Raw genomic sequence first — 21,588 nt, 5'->3', positions numbered from 1 at the left:
GGGCTGTTCTATTAGCTAAGCTTGTTATTTCGTTTTTCAGTTCGTGAATTGAGTTTTTCATCTCTGTTTGATTTGTTTTTATAGTTTCAATTTCCTTGGTAATATATTCTTTGTGATCATTGAGTTGTTTTCTGATCTCCCTAAATTGCCTTTCTGTGTTTTCTTGTATATCTCTGAGTATTTTTAAGATTTCTATTTTAAATTCTCTGTCATTTGGCTCCAAGGCTTCCAATATGTTAAATCTTTTCTCCATAGATTTTTCCACATCTATTTGTGTTACCTCTCTATCTTTTGTTTCCATAATATTTGATTTCCTTTTTCTTATTGGCATCTGAAGGTGGTCTCGTTGATAGTGTTAATTAGAATTAAAAAAGAATAAAAAGGAAAAAAAAAAGAAAAAAAAAAGAAAAAAAAAAAAGGGAAAACACTCCACACACAAAAAAAGTAATAATTTATTATTTCCACCTTCTTTCTTTCTTCTCCTCCCCTCCTCTCACCTCTTTAGGGAAATATCGTGATGACCTGTGAATTATATTATGCTAAATGGAACAAAAACTGCCTATAACGGAGGGCCTGATTTGGGGTGAAGAGTTCAAGGAGCAAAAAAGGGAGTAGGGACCTACTAAATGCAAAAAAAAAAAAAAAAAAAGGGAGAATATCTTAGACAAGCATAAAATGATTTGCTTGTAAGTGATGGTCGACTAAGAGATATAATGAGAGGGATAAGAGGGAAACAGAAAAAAAGTAGAGAAAAAAATAATATTTAAAGAAGAAAAAATAAAAATAATAAGTAAAAATCTGTTGTATTAAGTGGAGCGAAGACTAAATACAATGGAGACTTTGGGTTGGGAGGAATGCTAGTGAGTTAAAAAGCAATGTAAAAAGTACCCAAAATGCCACAAAAACAAACAAATAAAGGAAAACCAAGAACAAAAGCAGAAAAGAAGAAAAAAAAAAACAAACAACAACAACAAAAAAAACAACAATAAAAAAAAAACTTGAGTCCCAAATTAAATAATTTGTTTGTGCTTGAGGATTAACTGGGAGGAAAAGTAAAAGTAGAAAAGAAGAAACGAATAGAAAGGAAAAAATAAGAAAAAGAGAGAAACAAAGGAAGAAAAAAAAGGAAAGGGGAAAAAAAACAAAAAAAAAAACAAAAAGAAAACAAAAGGGGAGAGAGTGAGAGTTAAGGGTTTTGGAGTGTAACCCTAAAGGATAGTAAGGATGAAGAAAAGAAATAACATGTAACACTCATGGGTAGTGTAGTTCAAGAAAAGGGTAGCATAAGATGGGCAGAGAATAAAAGGACCGAGGTGGAGGAAATACAAATATTAAAGGCAATAAGTAAGAAGAAAGAAACAACAACAACAAAGAATTAGTGGAACAAGTTATAAAGTCTGTGGATTTTTCTTATTTTGAGAGGTTAACTTTTTCCTTTTTCTTTTCTCTCCCTCTTCCTGGTCGGTGACTCTGTACCCCAGGTTCTGCCCCTGTGTCACGCTTAGGTAGGGATTTGCAGTTGATGGGATTCTATGGCAATGTCATATAATTGACTTTAGTCTCGCTGGTAGTCAAGGCTTGTTGACGTTTGCAGAGTCCAACAATGAGAGAGTTTGCTTTCCTGGAGTCTCTCCCCTAGTCTCCCCTTCCTGAATTAGCAGCCTGGTGATCCAGCTATGAGGCTGCCACTGCTTCTGTCTGGGGAGTAAGAGGCTCAAAGAGGTGGGAAATCCCCACTCTATCCTCACTCAGCGCAAGGCTCTGGGTAAGGCTCTGGCAGTCAGAGCCTCCAGCGTAATCAGGCGGGGGTGGGAGTCAATTGTTGTCAAGGTGACTGTTCAGTGCCTAGCATTCAGTTGGACCACTCAACCCAGGCTTTCCACACTTTGTAGCCTGTTTTGGCTGGGAAGAAGATGCACTATTCGCTGCTTGCTGTATAGATCTTAATATCTGCCAAGTCCCTCTTGTTAGGTATATCTCTGAATATGGAGGCTCTGTCAATCAGAAGTTGCCCCGGCCCCTTTAGCGAATGGCACTGAAAAATATTATGCCTTTTGTCTTGGATCGCTGAACTGGGAGAGATCTTATCAATTAGAACCCCGTGGGTGCGCAGATTTCGTGGGTTAAGCTAATTTCAGTGATTGGATCCGCAGCTGTGCTCCAGAGAGTATTTCAGGCTGCCTGCGCCGCCCCTCCCCCAACGCTTGATTGTTAGCTTGAATAGTTGGGTGAGGTGCCCCGCCCACGGAGAGAATCTCCTGACTAGGAAAGACAGGTTTGGTGCCCCTCCTGGACTGCTGCATAGGGGCGCGCGCGGCTTCTCAGCGCCGGTAGCCGGGACTCCCGGACGGACGCCCTAGCCGGGACTCCCGTATGGCCGCACGGGGCACGCGCGCGGCTTCTTAGTGCACGCCGGTAGCCGGGACTCCGGGACAACGTAGCCGGGACTCCCGGACGGCAGCACGGGGTGCGCACACGGCTTCTTAGCGCACGCCGGTAGCCGGGACTCCCGGACGGCAGCACGGGGTGCGCACACGGCTTCTTAGCGCACGCCGGTAGCCGGGACTCCGGAACAGCGGCATGGGCGCGCCCGCGGCTTCTTAGCGCACGCACGCACGCCAGTAGCCGGGACTCCCGGATGGCAGCACGGTTAGCTGCACATTTGGGTTGACTCACCACAGGCGTATTCCCTTCTCGGCAACAGTCCTTTCGCTTTCTGTGTGTGTGTGTGGAACTCCGGGATGCTCCGAGGATATATTTTTCTGTTTCTAGTTGATAAATTTGTTGAGATTTTGGGGAGATCTGTTGGACGCGCTGCTCACGGCGCCATTTCCGTGACGTCACTCTCAATAAATTATGTCAAATGACATTAACTAGTTTACTTTATTTCTTTTGTTTTAGAAGTACTAGATTAACTTTTGCTTTTAAAAAACAGAATTATTGATTATATAAAACCAATATATGATTATAATCTTTTGTTATATTTATTCTTTATATTCTGGTCTTTTAAAGAAGGATGAGGATTGAAACTGAATAGAGAAAATATAAGAATGAAATAAAGAAAAATTAGTGGTTTTCTATATCCATTGATATTTAATTGCTGGATGCTGATAACTGTTCTCTTTCATAGTCATTGACTGGTTGCCAACCCAAGGTATTTTTTCTGTAATGCTTACATTTAACCATCACAGAAAAATATCTTTTTCACAAATAGCCAACAGATTTATGAGAAGATGCTCATCTTCACTTGTTATTAGAAAAATGCAAATCAAAGCTACAATGAAATATCACCTCATACCTGTAAGATTAGCTATTATCAACAAGACAGGTAATAACAAGTGTTGGAGAGGCTGTGTAGAAAAAGGAACTCTCATTCACTGTTGGTGGGAATGTAAAGTAGTAAAACCATTATGGAAGAAAGTATGGTGGTTCCTCAAAAAATTAAGAATAGAACTACTATATGACCCAGCAATCCCTCTACTGAGTATATACCCCTAAAACTCGAAAACAGTGGTACATAAAGACACATGTACCCCCATGTTTATTGCAGCATTGTTCACAGTGGCCAAGACATTGAAACACTAAAGTACCCTTCAATAGAGGATTAGATAAAGAAGATATGGTAAATATCTACAGTGGAATACTACTCAGCCATAAGAAACAAAGATATAGTATCATTTATGACAACATGGATAGACCTTAATAACATTATACTGAGTGAAATAAGTAAATCAAAAAAAGTTAAAAACTGTGATTCCACACATAGGTGGGGTACAAAATCTAATTTCATGGACATAGATTAGAGTGCAGTGGTTACCAGGGGAAGAGGGAGGGGGCAGAAGGAAGAAAAAGGCTTGGGGGAAGCATAGAGAGAGGAAAAAATATAAGTTGATGGAGGATGATTTGATTTTAGGTGATGGATATACAACATAATTCACTGTCCAAATTAGGTAGAGATGTTTGCCTAAAATCTATGTACTTTTGTTGACCAATGTCATCCTGTTAAATTTAATTTTCAAAATAAAAAAAGAAAGAGTTAAGAAAGAAAGAGAGAAAGAAAGAAAGATAGATAGATATCTTTTTCACAGAGGCTATCAAAAGTAGAGTATACAATTCAATTTAACATTTTGATATTAAATGATTTTTATTTTATTTTATTAATATATTTAATGCATATTTCTGTTGAAAAATAAGTTACTGTGAATATCTAATAGTCTCAGAATTGTAATTAAGATATGACTGATTCTTTAATATTTCTTTACTCTTCATATGAGCATTTATACTTATTTTAAAACCAAAATTATGACACTGGCTGTGTTTCTCAGTTGGTTAGAGCATCGCCTTGACAGGCCCAGGTTGTGGATTTGATCCCCAGTCAGGGTATATATAAGAATCAACCAAAGAATGCATGAATAATTGGAACAACAAATCAATGTTTCTCTCTCTCCCCCTTTCTCTCTAAAATCAATAAATTTTTTAAAAATTATGATTTATAAAACAGCACTGTTCTCATGAGAAAGTTTTCATCATGGAAAAGTTAAATAATGAATTTACAAAAGAGTAAATAATAGATTTTTCCCTAGCACTGGGGAAGAAACTAAATCTTATTATGAATTATAAGTTGAAATTACTAGCCTAACATTTGTGAATATGATTATTCAAATGTGCAATAATAATGTGGCTAATTGTTTGAGTATATGTATATAATTCTATATTTATTGTATAATTATATATATAATTATATCTATCTATCTATATATATATATATATATATAGAGAGAGAGAGATAGAGACAGACAGACAGGAAAGGAGATGAGAAACATCAATTCTTCTTTGCGGTACCTTAAATGTTCATTGATTGCTTTCTCATATGTGCCTTTACCAGGGGAGCTACAGCAGACTGAGTGACCCTTCGCTCAATCCAGCGACCTTGGGCTCAAACTGGTGACCCTTGCTCAGAGCAGATGAGCCCATGCTCAAGCCAGTAACCTCAGAGTTTCAAACCTCTGTCCTTTGCATCCCAGTCTGACGCTCTATCCACTGCGCCACCACCTGGTCAGGCCTTAGTATTTTTATATTTTTAGAATAGTCTAGTACTAAAATTGGCATTACTTTATCTAATGGAGAAAAACGAGCTATGCATGAGATACCTATGAGATGATATCACTACTCTCTGTCATTTTCTCTTTTACATTCTGTGGGGATCATCTTACAAAAGTAGTGTTAAATGATTATAAAGTATGGGATTAAGTGAAAGTGTCAGACATCTATGGTGAAACTGACATTTCTAGATTTCAATTCTTGTCTAGACATAGTTCTTTAAGAAATTATTCTATTAATTAAATATTATGAGTTCAGTTGGAGAAGCTGGTAATGACTTGCCGAGATCCATTCAATTATTAGACTTTGTGAAATGTCTTTGAACTAAAATTGTTTGCAGAAAAGAGACCAAAACTTATTGTATCCTCTTTTGCTATTAATATCATTCATGGTTACTTAACACTTAGAAAACAAGGAATAGACTTTGCTTTAGGAAATAGGAGGGTCATCTAAGTTAAAATTTGAAAACAAAATAAAAACAAATGGCTCTGCAAATATTCTATAATGCTAATATAAAAATGAACTGACAATCTTAAAATAATTGAAAGAGTTGTTGAGTAATTAAACCTTCAAATAAAATGTAAGTAGCTTAGAAATAGCATTATATTGGAGATACCCACTTAACATTTGAAAAGCAACTCAATTACCTTAGCTGAAGAAATGTTGTTATTCTCTCTCTGCTTTCTCATTTTTTAATATTTGGTACTTCTTAAGGGATTAATAACAATTTTTAAAAAGCCATCAAGATATGTAGAAAATGATTTAATATAAATGAATATATATTATCTAGCATTATTAAGATGTAGTTCACATATCAAACATTTCGCCATATAAAGTATATAATTTAAAATTTTTTAGTATGTTCACAGAATTCTGCGACCATTCCCACAATCTAATTTAGCATATTCATCTTCCCCAAAAGAAATCCTACAACTGTTATTATTTGCTCCGCATTCTACAGTTATCTGCATGCCCTGCACCTAGACCCAGTCCTACCACCAATCTACTTTTTTTTCTATAGATGTGCCAATTCTGGACATTTCAAATAACTGTTATCAAATAATGTGTAGTTTTTTTGTGACTGGTTTTTTTAACTTAGATTAATGTTTGCAAAGTTTATTCACATTGTAGCATATATCAGTACATTATTTTTATTATTGCTAATAGTATGAATATACCACATTTTATTTATCCATTCATCAGAAGACAGCTATTTGGAAGGTTTCCTCTTTTTTTGTTGTTATGAGCATTTATGTACAGCTTTTTCTGTGGACATATGAATATTTGTGTACAGATTTTTGGGCAGATATATTTTATTTCTCTTAAGTATATATCTAGGAGTAGAATTATAGGGTCATATAATAATTTGATGTTTAATGTCTCAAGGAGCTGCCAAATTGTTTTCAAAAGTGATTGTATTATTTTACATTCTCATTAACAATATATGAGTCTCAATTAGTCCACATCCTCACTGACAGTTTTTATTGTATATCTTTATTATAGTATCCTAGTGAGTATGAAGTAAACATATCTCACAGTGAGTTTGACTTGCATTTTCCCACTAAAGATGTGGAGCTTTATCTTTTGTGTGTTTATTGATCATTTATATATATATATTCTTTTTTCAATTTTATTTATTCATTTTTATTAGAGAGAGAGGAGAGAGAGGAGAGAAAGAGAGGAAAGAGATAGAACAGGGGGCGAAGTTGGAAGCATCAAATCCCATATGTGTGACTTGACCAGGCAAGCCCAGGGTTTCGAACTGTAGACTTCAGCGTTCCAGGTTGATGCTTTATCCACGCCACCACAGGTCAGGCCTATATATTCTTTAGATTGATCCTATTGAAATCTTTTGCCTATTTTTAAAATTGGGTTTTATTTTTATTATTGAATCATAAGAACTTTATATATTTTGCCTATACACTATTTGATAGAGAATGAATTGTGATCCCCTCCAAAATATGTTGAAATCATAACCGCCAGCATATCTCAAATAAGGTCTTTAAAGAAATAGTTAAGGTTAAATGAGGTCATATGGGTGGGCCCTAATCCTATGACTAGTGTCCTTGAAGAGAAAAGGTACAGTCACCTGGAATGCTTGCTTCTTTTTTCTCTCTTTACCTTTCCACTGTCACACACCTCGAAAACCATATGAGGGCACAGAGAGAAGGTAGGAAGGCCAAGAGAGAGACTTAGGGAAAAACAACCCTATTAGCACCTTCAGCTTGGACCGCTAGCCTCCAAAACTGTGAGAAAGAAATTTCTGTTTTGAAGCCATCCAATCTCTGGTATCAGATATATACTTTAAAATTTTTACCCCATTTTGTGAGTTGTCTTTTCACTTGCTTCATGGTATTATTTGTAACACAAAAAGCTTTTAATTTTTTTTTTTTTTTGTATTTTTCTGAAGCTACAAATGGGGAGGCAGTCAGACAGACTTCCGCATGCGCCCGGCCGGGATCCACCAAGCATGCCCACCAGGGGGGCGATGCTCTGCCCATCTGGGGCGTTGTTCTGTTGTAACCAGAGCCATTCTAGCGCCTGAGGCAGAGGCCACAGAGCCATCCTCAGCGCCCAGGCCAACTTTGCTCCAATGAAGCCTCGGCTGCGGGAGAAGAAGAGAGAAACAGAGAGGAAGGAGAGGGGGAGGGGTGGAGAAACAGATGGGTACTTCTCCTGTGTGCCCTGGCCAGGTATCGAACCCGGACCTCCACACACCAGGCTAACACTCTACCACTGAGCCAACCGGCCAGAGCAAAAAGCTTTTAATTTTGAAATAATAACCTTTTTTTTGTCACTTGTGCTTTTGGTATAATAGCTAAAAAAATTTGCCTAATTCAAGGATATAAAAATTTACTCTCATGTGTTTTTTTTTCTAACAGTTTTATAGTTTATCTCCTACAGTTAGGTCTGTAATCCGTAATGCACTAATTTTTGCATATTATGTGAGGTAGAGGACCAACTTCATTCTTTTGCATGTGGATATTCAGTTGTCCCAGCACAATTTGTTAGAATGACTGTTTTTTCCTTATTGAATTATCTTGGCATCCTTGAACAGTCATGGGGATGTGGGGTGCACCATAGGGATTATAGTCAAAGTGTTTTAGTGGCTGTGTGTGTCACCAGGTGAGTACAGTACTTGAGATATCAGGGGGGCCACTTTGTAAGATGTATGATTGTCTAACAACTGCGCTGTGCACCTGAAACTACAAAATAATATTGAGTGTAAAGTATAACTGAAAAAATTTTAAAAATCAATTGAACTTAAATGAATGAATTTATTTCTAGACTTTTAATTCTCTTTCATTGATCTATAGTCCTTAGGCCAATATCAGTCAGTCTTGGTTGTTGCAGCTTTGTAGTAAGTTCTGGAATTGAGAAGGATGAGTTGTATAATCTTTTTCTTTCTACTCAAAATAATTTTGATTATTCTGTATCTGTTAAATTTTTAAAGAAATATTAGGATCATATCATTTACTTCTGTGAAAATAGCAGCTGGAAGTTTGCTAGGTATTACTTTTGAGTCTTTAGATTATTTGGGGAGCATTGTTACCTTATCAATATTTAGATTTGGGGTCAAGAAACATGAGAAGTATTTCTATTTCATTAAAGCTCCTTAGAGTTATTTCAACAATGTTTTGAGGTTTTCATTATACAAAACTTCCACATCTTTTGCTAAATTTATTTCTATAAGTATTTTACATTTTTAATACTATTTTAGATGGAATGATTTCCTTAATTTTAATTTCACAAAGTTAATGTACAAATATATAAATGATTTTTATACATTATATCTTGTATTCTGCCATCTTGCTGAGCTTGTTTATTAGTTCTAATAAATGTTTAGTGAATTCCTTAGGATTTTATGCAAGGAGAATTAGTTTTACTTCTTTTTTTCCTTGGTGGACACATATTTTCCTCTTGTTTAATTGTGTTTAACTTCTATTAGAACGTTGACTAAAAGTAGAAAGAGTAGACATCTTGTCTTGTTCCAGGTTTTATGGGAAAGTGTTAAGTTTATTTACCATTAATTATTGTATTAGTTGTGTTTGATTCATAGATGCCGTTTACTATGTAGAAAAATTAATTTATTACACAAAGGACACTGCTAGAATTTGAACCTCTATTATATATCATTAGAAATTTTAGAAACTTAACCAAATTAGATGGGCCCAGCATCTTGTTTAATCTTTCCAATCTATAAATAAATTACATATATTATAATTTAGTAATAAAATCAAATTAAAAAAGAATAAATCCTTCATGATGGCAGGATATTTTAGAATTCATCTATACTCATTTAATCCTATGAATTACAGTTATTTCTTTAAATTATTCTAATATTGACATATAATTTTTATTTTATTCCTTTCTTTAGTCTAATTCAGAGGATATATTATAAATTTCTATAAAACCTTATATACAAAATTTATGTATATCATAATTTACAGACCACTAAGAGATTTTCAGAGGTAATCATGAGTGATGAGCAATAATTACTCCCTTCCCATATTCAATAAAATTTAATTTCAGTGTTTCCTATCTTATATTTTATTTATAGCATTTATCACAATCAGTAATTTTACATTCAGTTTTGTGCTACTTGTTTGTTTGCTTCCACACAATACTGTACACTTCACAATAGCACAAATCCTGCTGATTTTGTTTACAGTGTATCCTCATCATTTGGCATGGCTTGTACCAATAAAGGAACAATAATTACTGTCTCATGTATGAATAAAAATCTAAATGGAAGGTGTTTGTATCATAACCCTGTTAAAGTTTATTCCTAAATAACTGAGAAGTCACTTTAAATATGATAAAGATCAATATAATTATGATGTAATTTAAAAGACTATAGACTTTAATATTAATAACTTACTATATAAAATTTTAACAAAACTATGATCCTGTCTTTGATAATGACAGTTGAAATAATTTTAAATGTGTATAAAATTATTCTGAGATAAAATTGTTAATTGGTATCATAGATAGGACTTTAATTTTAGCATTAATTTCTGAAATGCCAATAATAATCCTTTAACCAAATAGAAATGCTGAGGAGCAGGTTCAGCTCTTTGGCTGGCCACTTAAGTCATCTTGATAAGAAGCTTATTAAAAATATTCTTTAAAATTAATTATAATTATAAAAATAATTAATGTCCTATCCCATATGAATAGAATATAAAATCAAAATTATGATCATTTAAATAGACACAGAAAAAGGATTTGACAGAATAAAACACCCTTTCAGGGAAAAATGCTGAAAGTACCAGGAATGAATTCAATGTCAGTAATCAAAGCCCCTTCCTAATAATGTATTTATTAGGGTTAAAATTAGATAATCCAAACAAGTACCATACTTAGTATAGCATCTGACAAATATTAGCACTTAATAAATGTTAGCTACTCCTACTACTAATTTGTAAGATTGTTTTGGCTTAGAAAGGTAGAAACAAGAGGAGTTGTTTTCTACTGCATTAATGAATTTAGGATTGGACAAATGAGATCTGAGGAATGTTATGTATTTTATTGATTAACGTTTTTTCTGGTTTTGTATCTTGGGTATTGGAAAGAAAATGAATATATCTCAAAGGATTACTTAGTGCTCTAAAATGATAGTGATGAACTGGAGTTTTTTTGTTTGTTTTTTGTTTGCTAGTTGGTGTATAGGACATCTAAATACTTCTTGTTGATTACTGTCCAGCATTGCCCGGAACAACTAAACTTACAATTATTTATGCTTTTATTAACAGATGATACCTATTGAGTCTTTCCTTGCTTTGTTAATAAGATGTTATGTTAACATTTCAGAAATTATTATGCCTCAGTTTCAGTCTATTTTGTCAATTCTCCATCATGTAATTTGTTAAAATTTGTTTAAATTTGTTAAATTTTTATTCATTGCCTGACCAAGTTGTGGTGCACTGGATAGAGCTTCAGCCTGAGACGCTGAGGGCCCAGGTTTGAAACTCCAAGGTTGCCGACTTGAGCGCAGGCTCACCAGCTTGAGTGCGGGGTCTCTGGCTTGCGTGCAGGATCATAGATGTGACCTCATGGTCACTGGCTTGAGCCCAAGGTCGCTGGCGTGAGCCCAGGGTTACTGGATTGAGCAAGGAGTCACTGACTCAGCTGGAGCCCCCTGTCAAGGCACATAAGAGAAAGCAATCAGTGAACAAATAAGAACAAAGAATTGATGCTGCAACAAAGAATTGAAGCTTCTCATCTTGTCATAGGTTAGGCTCTTCCCATTGTTAACTCTAACATAGAGTTAGCATTAAAGATGTCCTGTACAAGTGCCCCTATGTTAATACAGATGTAAGGGAAGAAGGAAGTAGGAATGGCTCGAAAGAGACGTTTACTGCTCCACAGCACCAATGAAACAGCCAAAACCAGTAAGATCTGGAGCTAGAACGACCCTTTAGAGTGGTCCTAAGTTTGGCCTTGAGGGACACAACTTTTTATTTTCATTTAAGTCAGTCATTCCTTGTTAAGCACCCTAGATTTTACCTCAGGCTAGGTGGTTCTCTGCCTGAGTGGACTCTTGAAGGGACTTACAGCTACAGGCTGACTTCTGACTTAGTTACAGCACTAACAGGGGTGGAAGCAATAAGTTCTCTCTTGAAAATGGATCACAGATTTAACAACAGGCCAGTTCTGCATTGAAAATACTATTATCCCTGTTTTACAGTGAGAAAGAAATGAGATTTTTTCAGCTGTACATATAATAATAGTAGTAAGAAAATTAATTGCTTTCTCAGATTTTTGTGTGGATATCGAATTTTCAGAAAGACACTGTTTTTCTTTTTCAGGCTTATGTATGCCTAAACATTTCCTACCGATTCGACTCTAGCTGATTTACATAGCCCTTTTATTCTGCATTACATTGTACAGTTTACTTTCTCACACATAATATGATCAGATAAGTGTATGGGTCCTTATGGCCATTTGGTAAATATGATAGGATAAGCATCATTATTTCCAATCATAGATTAGGGAGTAGACACAAAATGATTACATGATTTTATACAGTCACAGGAAAATAAGAGAACTTGAAATTGCACCTGAATGTTTAAGTCCAGAATATGGGTACAGTACTCTTCCTTAAGAATTCATTGGGGATGTGACTGTGTACTTTAGTGTTTCAGCCTTTAGAGGATTTGAAATTTTATTAGCTCAGGTACTAGGTCTTCATGAAGTCCTACATTGGTTAAACAAGAATACATATTTTAAATCAACATTTTTACTACTCTACTTTTTGTTTTTCTCATGAATATCATAATACTCATTTTTTTGGCATATACAACTTTAACAAAATGTATACAGAAATTGCAGAGTGAAGTGAAAAAACAGCGATAACTCTATTGGATAGGACTTATATTTGTTCCTAATAGGTTCTGGTTCTTGCCCATACAATGCATTCAACTGTGTCTGCATTGAAACAGAAGGACAATAGCTATCCCATTTTGTCAGTTATGGCATTCACGAGATGCAGGTTTAATTTATGCGAAAATATTCTCTTCTGTTTTGCTTTTTCCCTGTACATTTTTTTTTTTTTTACAGAGACAGAGAGTCAGAGAGAGGGATAGACAGGGACAGACAGACAGGATAGGAGAGAGATGAGAAGCATCAATCATCAGTTTTTCATTGTGACACCTTAGTTGTTCATTGATTGCTTTCTCATGTGCCTTGACCATGGGCCTTCAGTGACCGAGTAACCCTTTGCTCGAGCCAGCGACCTTGGGTCCAAGCTCGTGAGCTTTTGCTCAAACGAGAGCCCGCGCTCAAACTGGCGACCTCAGGCTCTCGAAGCTGGGTCCTCTGCATCCCAGTCTGATGCTCTATCCACTGCGCCACTACCTGGTCAGGCCTGTACATAGTTTTCTGTTGTAATTTGCTTATTTGACATGTGGCCATGCTGATAGCTTTATTAAGTCTCTTTGCATGAGTTTTTAATTTTTAAGTATAAATAAGTAGTCCAAACACTAAGAGTAGAAATGTGCAGTACAGACATTAACAATAAAAATTTATCTTTTTTTTTATTTTGTTTTCTATATTATTTTTAATATTTGGCCTTATATTTTGTTTCCTTTTTAGCTGGATTATAGGTAACTACTGAAATTTGAAACATTCTCATAAAATACCTTTAATTTAAAATATATGTAAGAAGAAAAGAGAGTTAAGTTTCTATGTAGCCTTAAACTTAAAAAAATAGCCTTCTCTTACCACTTTTATTGTTATTGTTTTAATATCTTCCAAATTAGTTATTATGTGGTCTTCTTCTTTGCTTTTTTCTTTTTTTGTGTGAAACAGAGGGACAGATAGAAACAGACAGACAAGAAGGGAGAGAGATGAGAAGCAACAATTCTTCATTGCAGCACCATAGTTGTTCATTGATTGCTTTCTTATATGTGCCTTGACCGGGGGGCTATAGCAGAGCAAGTGACCCTTTGCTTAGGCTTCAAGCCAGTGACCTTTGGGCTCAAGCCAGTGACCACGGGGTCATGTCTATGATTCCACACTCACACCAGCAACGCTGCGCTCAAACTTGTGATCCCGCACTCAAGCTGGACGAACTCATGCTTTACAGCGACCCTAGGGTTTTGAATCTGTATCTTCAACATCCCAGTCCAACACTCTATCCACTGCCCCATTGATTGGTCAGGCTGTGTTGTCTTTTTTAAGGTGTAGAATGTTATGTTGTGTCCACTAACAATAACTGGCTTTTGAATTTTTATATTGATGCATTATTTTTTTAACAAATAAGATTTACTTGAAATTGCAGGGTTGTTTTTTTATAATTTTAGAAACATTATTAATGGCAAATGAATATTGATATTTTGAATCTTTTGAGTATTTAAAGCATTAAAATATTTTTCATTTAAGTATCATTGATATAACAAATTTATTATGAAGAGTTAACACTTAGGACATATCAACATAGAATATGAATATATCCTTATATTAAATACAATATGTATATTAAAATTTTTTTAAATCATTAAACAAGGCCTCATTATATCTGTTTAATGCTTTCTCAAATAGTGTTATATGGCTACTCAGTTCCACTAATGCAATATGCCCAGATGCAAATAGTCAAATGAAACAAAGCAGAAAAAGAAGGTAAAAACTGGGGAGTCTACTTTCTAATGGACCTTAAAAAATTCTAGAATATTCCCATTTATGCAAATATGTGAGCTAGACATTGTATTTGATATATATTGCATTACAGAATTGAGAAAGTGCTGCAAAAGAAAGTCAGCAGAGAAACAACCCTTATTAAGCAGGCGTAACAAATCAGGCAAGCTTGCTGGAATTGCCATCCTTCCAAGAACCTGGCCATCACTTTAATATCTTTATCATTACACATTTATACTTGGTAAATTATTTTATCCTAGAAAGGAAGCTCCTCTGATTATTAAATGGAAGATGATGGAAAAAAAAGATAGAATATATTTTTAGAGAAAGCCTTATAATATACTTAATGACGCAATTAAAGGCCATTTTGTGAAGTGACATCAAAAGGTGCTAGTTTTTTATATTGATTTCAGAACTCCCAAGACTGTGCAAGTTCATGTCAAGTTCCCTTAGGGGGCGTTAGAGACACTTTAATTGAAATCTGAATCTTGTTCTCCTTTTGGGTTTGATTTAGTTTGGGGGACAATTCCAACAAGTTCATATTGGCGTTCAAAACGAATACTATTAAGAGTATTTCTTTTCATTTGTTACAAATCAGTGAAGGATATGTGTCCTTCTTTACTCTGATGATATTGTGTGTGTGTGTGTGTGTGTGTGTGTGTCTAGGAATTACGCTAATAATAGTATCCAGTTTAACTACAACTGTCAGAAATAATTTTTTAAGATTGACTACTTTGAAACAAGTTATTTTTGACAAGATATCTTCCAAAATGTAGCAGGACAACTCTTTCCATTATTTAGAAGTATATATTGCAATTAATTCGTCCTAAAACTGTGCACAGTTATTTCTCATAAAGGGATGGTCTCTGGGTACATTATTCAAACATCTCCAAGCCTTAGAGTACTGTCTGATAGATCCAGCTTGATAATTATCCAATGTCATGCTTACCCTATAAAATTTTGTAACATGTATTTCTATCTCATGTTGGGAATGTTTCATATAATTTGTCATTAATAGGTTTTAAAAAATACAAAATTGAGTTTTCCTTGGCTTGTGCTGTAGGGGAACCAAACAATTTTAAGACTTCTGGCCCTCGTTTTACAACACTGTTGGGCTCATTTCTTTAAAGAAGCGGTCATCCATGCAGCGAACATGTCAGTTTATACAATATATTGATTTGCTAGGACCTGCTATAACAAAGTACAACAGATTGGGTGGCTTAAACAACAGAACATTATTTTTTCAAGTTCTGGAGCCTGGGAAGTTCAAGGTCAAGATGTTGTCAGGGCTTATTTCTTCTGAGGGCTGTGAAGGGAGAACTGGTCCTGCCTCTGGCTTGCACTCTGTCCTCATCCTGTGTCTTCACGTCAGTCATCCGTCTTTCCTCTTCTTATTAAGAATACCAGTCATATTGGATTAGAGCCTACCCTAATAATTCCAGCTTAAACTGGTCACCTCTGAAAGGACCGTATCTCCTAATAAGGTCACATTCTGAGATACTAGGAGTGAGGACTTCAAGATGAATTGTTTGGGGGGGTGACACAGTTTAGCCCCTAACATCTATGATTACTCCTATGAAAACTGTTGTGCTATGGTTTTGTGTCTCAGTCTTTTCAGAACATTTCTAAAGAACAAGAAAGATTTTTCAGAATATTTTCTATTACCTTTAAAACGGTATATCTATAGAAGTCCCTAAGTTTCAAAAAGTGGTTTTGAAACACAATTGTTTCATCAAAGTCAGCACTAGAGCTAAAGGAAGAATAAGTGATTGATTTTGTCCTGGCTCAGCCATTAACCACTGAATTAGCCCTGGGCATGGTATTTAAATAATCTGCACAATTCTTCATCTAGAAAGGGAGTCTGTGTCCAAATTTACTCTTTTTATAAGGACATCAGTTATATTAGATTAGGGCCCACATTAATGATCTTATTTTAATTTAATTACCTCTTTAAAAACTCCATCTCCAAATGCATTCACATTCTTAGGTACTGAGTGGTAGAACTTTAATATATTAATTTGAGGGAAGATATAACTGAGTAATTTAGACCCCTAAGTTATTTTTAAAAGGAAACAAAATTTGGGCCTATTAATTACCTAAATTACCTAATCCATTGTCAAAATATATGCCCATAGGTTTTGATTATATTTGCTTTTATTTATTTATTCATTTATTTTTATTGTTTTTTTTTTTTTTTACTTATTTATGACAGAAACAGAGAGAGACAGAGAGAGAGAGACAGATAGGGACAGACAGAAAGGAAGGGAGAGAGATGAGAAGCATCAGTTATTTGTTGCAGCACCTTCGTTGTTCATTGATTGCTTTCTCATATGTGCCTTGACCAGTGGGCTACAGCAGAGCAAGTGATCCCTTACTCAAGCCAGAAACCTTGGGTTCAAGCTGGTGAGCTTTGCTCAAACCAGATGAGTTTGCACTCAAACTGGCGACCTCAGGGTTTCGAACCTGGGTCCTCTGCGTCCCAGTCTGACGCTCTATCCACTGCACCACCACCTGGTCAGGCTATATTTGCCTTTAGATAGTATATCATATGACATGTACTTCAGTGATACATAGAGAAATAAATTATAAAGATAAATATATTCTTATTCTCTTCTTCCCCCCCACACACACTCAATCATTCCTTTAATAATCTGAGATATGTTTTTTCCAACAAGGACACTAACACTTTAGGTTGAGTAATTATCGCAAGATCGCCCTTGTAGTAACCCTGGAAGTAGAATTTGATTTCTAATCCAGGTATTTGGTATGACTAGGCTCTTACTTTTAACCACTAGTTTTTAGGACCTTCTTGATTTTCTCTTATGCAAGCTACTTTTCTACTAGTTTTGACAGTTCTTTGTTTACGTTTTAAAGTATTAATTATTGCAGGCAAGTGCTAGAATTTCTGAAGCCAGTAATGATTAGCAGTACATGGATGTTCCTGTGCAAACTATACAATGGAATATCACAAGGCCTTTCATATACTTGAGAAGAAAATCATCGTGGATAATGAAAAATGTGGTTACGTTGTGTTAATCCCTGCCTTTAGTCACTGGTTCTATAAGAAGTGCAAACTAAAGCCGAGACTTTAAGTCTTTTCTTTGTTTTGATGGCAGTGTTACAGAGAGCAGAGATATCCAGAAGAAAGCGAAACAAATTAAGTGACTAGATGAGCCACAGAAATCAAATAAAATTACAAAATCGTCTACAGTCTTAATAATAAGTCTTAGAATTACTGAAATGTTTATTTTGTTATAGGGTACTCAACAAAATATCCTGGCCTTCTCATCTCTCCGTTCCTGTCTGTCTGTCCCTGTCTATCCCTCTCTCTGACTCTCTCTGTCTCTGTAAAAAAGAAAAAAAATATCCTGGCAAACCCCTTATATGAAAATATGAGAATGTGATACTTATCAAAAGTCCTTGGAAGTAAAATTTTATATCACTACATAGTTACAAAATTAAAAGCAAATACTTTTCAAAGAGGATTAGAAATATTTTCTCACTCTCCTTAGAGTAAGGCATTTAGGATTTTAATTTTATAAGCATAGTTTTTAACTTCTTATAAACCCTTAGTTTACCTTCATTGTTAATCAGCACTTTAGAATTATTTTCTAGCTTTCATTTAGTTCATCTTTTTAAAGTAGTCTTATCAGGAAACTTATACTCTTCAGATTGTAGATAGGCTATATGTTCACTGTCAATAATAAAACAATTCTATGTATTGCTATAGTAACTTTATTCCACAGAAAATATGTGATTGCATTTTGCTCTTCAAAACGCAACTCCTGGGCTTTCTTCATCTGATAACCATTTTGGATTAGTCATTGATTTGTCTCTGTTGTGAGTATCAGGTTGCAGGCTCTTAAAGGACACAGACTGTGCACTCTGTTATACATTTTTACCCCATAGTGTCCTTTGAAATGCCAAGAACTCTGAAGTCATTTAATAAAAATCATTTCAATTGATTTTTATCTTTGCAGCCAAGTAGGGGAGACAGGTGCCATTTCCTCTGACTTTAAAAAGGTCGTACATCCCTGGAGCAGAGATTAGGAGCCATATCTCCAACTTGCAAGTCCAATTCTGAACGTATTAGCTTAATGCAGGGCTTCTCCTTGAAATATTCCTAACTGCAGACATCAGTGAAGCATGTACCTCTATGCAGGGTAACAAACTTTTCTGTGGCCAGCTGGAATTTTCTTTGAAATTATGTATTTGATCTTAAAAAATTATATATTACATTGCATTTGTTGTATTTATTTGAATATAACAACAATAATGTATGTACCAAAATAAAGTAAAACAGATGTACCATGAACCCATGTTGCCTTTATCTTGCAGCTCTTCTTAATCTCTTTTCTTTTTACCTGTCACACCTGGAATATTTAAGTCCAGTTTATGAACCCCTGATAAGATAGTTCATAGAAGTCTCTTTGCTTAAAGGTTGACTACAAAAATGTTTCAGATCCAGAAATTCACATGGATAGCACCAATTTATGACAAGGCTCTTGTTCTATGGGATAGAACATAAAACATTTAATTTCCGGGACCCCTAAATTCTGTTGACCTGTGTGGGGGTCACTGGAGGGGAGGGGTGAGCAAAGCCTGGCCTTGGCCTCCTATCCCTGCTTCAGACTGATCCGTTCCATCCCCATCTGCTTTTCTTTAAGATTTTATTTTGTAAAAAGTTTGTTTTCTTATTTTTTAAAAAAGAGAAACGGAATTAAATGAAAGAATACAATTCAACATAGAATTTTTAATGTCTTTGAATAACTTCATTTCTTTATTGGACATTTATTCTTGGTCTTGACTTTCTTTTTTTTTCAACCAGTATTCTTATAAACAATGAGCAAAAAGGAACAAATGTGTCAAAACTAAGCATTACAGTAACTTTGAGCTATTAGGTCCTGTATGTATTTTAGGCCTGACTTACTTATACACAATCCTATCCTTTCTGAATGTCATGGAACATTTCTGTTTAACTACTTTCAGTAGTGAAACAAAGTTCACAACTTTTTTATGCAGCCTATTATGTTGTTGGACAGGTCTCCTTATTAGTAAGTTTTTTATAAAACTGAGCAAGAAAATTCTTTCCTATAATTTTTGCACCAAGCTGTATAGTCTCCCCGTGTAAAAAAAATCACAGATCACAGCTATCCCTTATCTCACAAATAACCCTTTAACAGAGGTGGATTAATAGTGAAATTAATAAACCTTAAGTTTCACCCTGGCCAGTTGGCTCAGTGGTAGAGCATTGGCCTGGCATGCAGAAGTCCTGGGTTCGATTCTTGGCCAGAGCACACAGAAGAAGTGCCCATCTGCTTCTCCACCCCCTCCCCCTCTCCTTCCTCTCTGTCTCTCTCTTCCCCTCCTGCAGCCAAGGCTCCATTGGAGCAAAGTTTGCCCGGGCGCTGGGGATGGCTCCGTGGCCTCTGCCTCAGGTGCTAGAATGGCTCTGGTTGCAACAGAGCAATGCCCCAGATGGGCAGAGCATCGCCCCCTGGTGGGCATGCCGAGTGGATCCCGGCCGGGTGCATGTTGAAGTCTGTCTGACTGACTCCCCAGTTCCAACTTCAGAAATACAAAAATAAATAAATAAAAATAAAAATAATAAACCTTAAGTTTCAAGCTCCTCATGTACATTAAACACTTCCAACTACCTTGAAGGACCTCAGCAATAGTTCTGAAGGACATATAGATTTTTTAGATTAGCAAAATATATTTTACCAAAATCAATTGAGAACAACTCTCCTCACTCCAACTTTTCATCCATTACATTTTCCCTAGTGTTAGGTGGGGTTGGAGAGACTGGGAGCAGTTTTATGATCTGGTAATGATAGGGGGAACTCAAGAGCTAAAAATTTTAACTTGAGTAATGGTGGCTTTGGTATAGTCATGGGCTGAATGGTTAATGCAAGTAAAAGCCTTTGTTCCAGGAACTGGGATACCTGAACAGGCTTACATGACTTAAGGAGATTTGCAAGTGATACACTTTTGTTCCCAAAGACATCTGTGAGTGATCCACCTTTGTGCCCACCAGAGGACTGCCAGCAAAGACTTTGTGCTCCAAAGACTGAACCTGCCTGTTAGTTTTCAGTTAACTTTGCCTACGATCTGATTTACTCTCCCTTAAAATTCCAAACCTTACCTGCCCTTTTCTGAGATAGAGGGCTGAGTCTTCTCAGATTACAAAGTGTCCATAAAAGATTCAATCCCTGCCTCTATGTACAATGTGCCCATAAAGTCATGGTGCACTTTTGACCGGTCACAGGAAAGCAACAAAAGACGATAGAAATGTGAAATCTGCACCAAATAAAAAGAAAACTCTCCCAGTTTCATACCTATTCAGTGCAGTTCGATGTGGGCTCACGCACAGAATTTTTAGGGCTCCTTAGGTAGCTATCCCATATAGCCTCTACAGACTCGTCACTGACTGATGGCCTACCAGAACGGGGTTTCTCCACCAAACTGCTGGTTTCCTTCAACTGCTTATCTCACGGAGTAATGTTATTCCTATGTGGTGGCACTTCGTTATAAATGCACCGATATTCACATTGCACTTTGGTCATGGATTCGAATTTAGCGAGCCACAGAACACACTGAACTTTCCTCTGTACTGGCCACATCTTGACTGGCATGGCCGTGGGCTGCTCCACTGTATACACAGTGTTAGATCATCATCTGCGCATGTGCACATGCTGCCACATCATCCTACAGAAACTGGGAGGGTTTTCCTTTTATTTGGTGCAGATTTCACATTTCTATCGTCTTTTTTTTTTTTTTTTTCTGAAGCTGGAAACGGGGAGAGACAGTCAGACAGACTCCCGCATGCGCCCGACCGGGATCCACCGGGCACACCCACCAGGGGCTACGCTCTGCCCACCAGGGGGCGATGCTCTGCCCCTCTGGGGCGTCGCTCTGTTGTGACCAGAGCCACTCTAGCGCCTGGGGCAGAGGCCAAGGAGCCATCCCCAGCGCCTGGGCCATCTTTGCTCCAATGGAGCCTCTGCTGCGGGAGGGGAAGAGAGAGACAGAGAGGAAGGGGAGGAAGAGGGGTGGAGAAGCAGATGGGCGCTTCTCCTGTGTGCCCTGGCCGGGAATCGAACCCGGGGCTTCTGCACGCCAGGCCGACGCTCTACCACTGAGCAAACCAGCCAGGGCCTCTATCGTCTTTTGATGCTTTCCAGTGACCGGTCAAAAGTGCACCATGACTTTACGGACACACTGTATTTGGCTGAAATGGTGACAGGCCACGTGAACTCCTCTGTTTCCGGTTTTAGTTATGGGGAGCTTCAGTTGGGAAAGCATTTAGTTTGACTTTAATGGAGTATGTTTGTATGGCTTGCAGTAATT

General features: G+C 36.4%; 1 protein-coding gene and 1 long non-coding RNA gene across 2 annotated transcripts in view; one reads left to right on the top strand and one right to left on the bottom strand.

Annotated features, from left to right (window-relative positions):
- NAALADL2 (N-acetylated alpha-linked acidic dipeptidase like 2) overlaps positions 1 to 21,588 on the top strand; it is a 1,182,199-nt gene that overhangs the window by 69,644 nt on the left and 1,090,967 nt on the right. The window lies entirely within an intron of this gene.
- Positions 10,856 to 21,588, bottom strand: part of LOC136311804 (uncharacterized) — a 33,609-nt gene continuing 22,876 nt past the window's right edge. The window contains exon 3 of the long non-coding RNA XR_010726832.1: positions 10,856 to 11,242. This is a non-coding gene — a long non-coding RNA (uncharacterized lncRNA). The remainder of the gene's footprint in view (positions 11,243 to 21,588) is intronic.

Source organism: Saccopteryx bilineata, chromosome 8 (genome assembly GCF_036850765.1).
Source record: "Saccopteryx bilineata isolate mSacBil1 chromosome 8, mSacBil1_pri_phased_curated, whole genome shotgun sequence".
Classification (NCBI taxonomy): domain Eukaryota; kingdom Metazoa; phylum Chordata; class Mammalia; order Chiroptera; family Emballonuridae; genus Saccopteryx; species Saccopteryx bilineata.
This window is presented reverse-complemented; position numbering and strand designations above follow the sequence as displayed.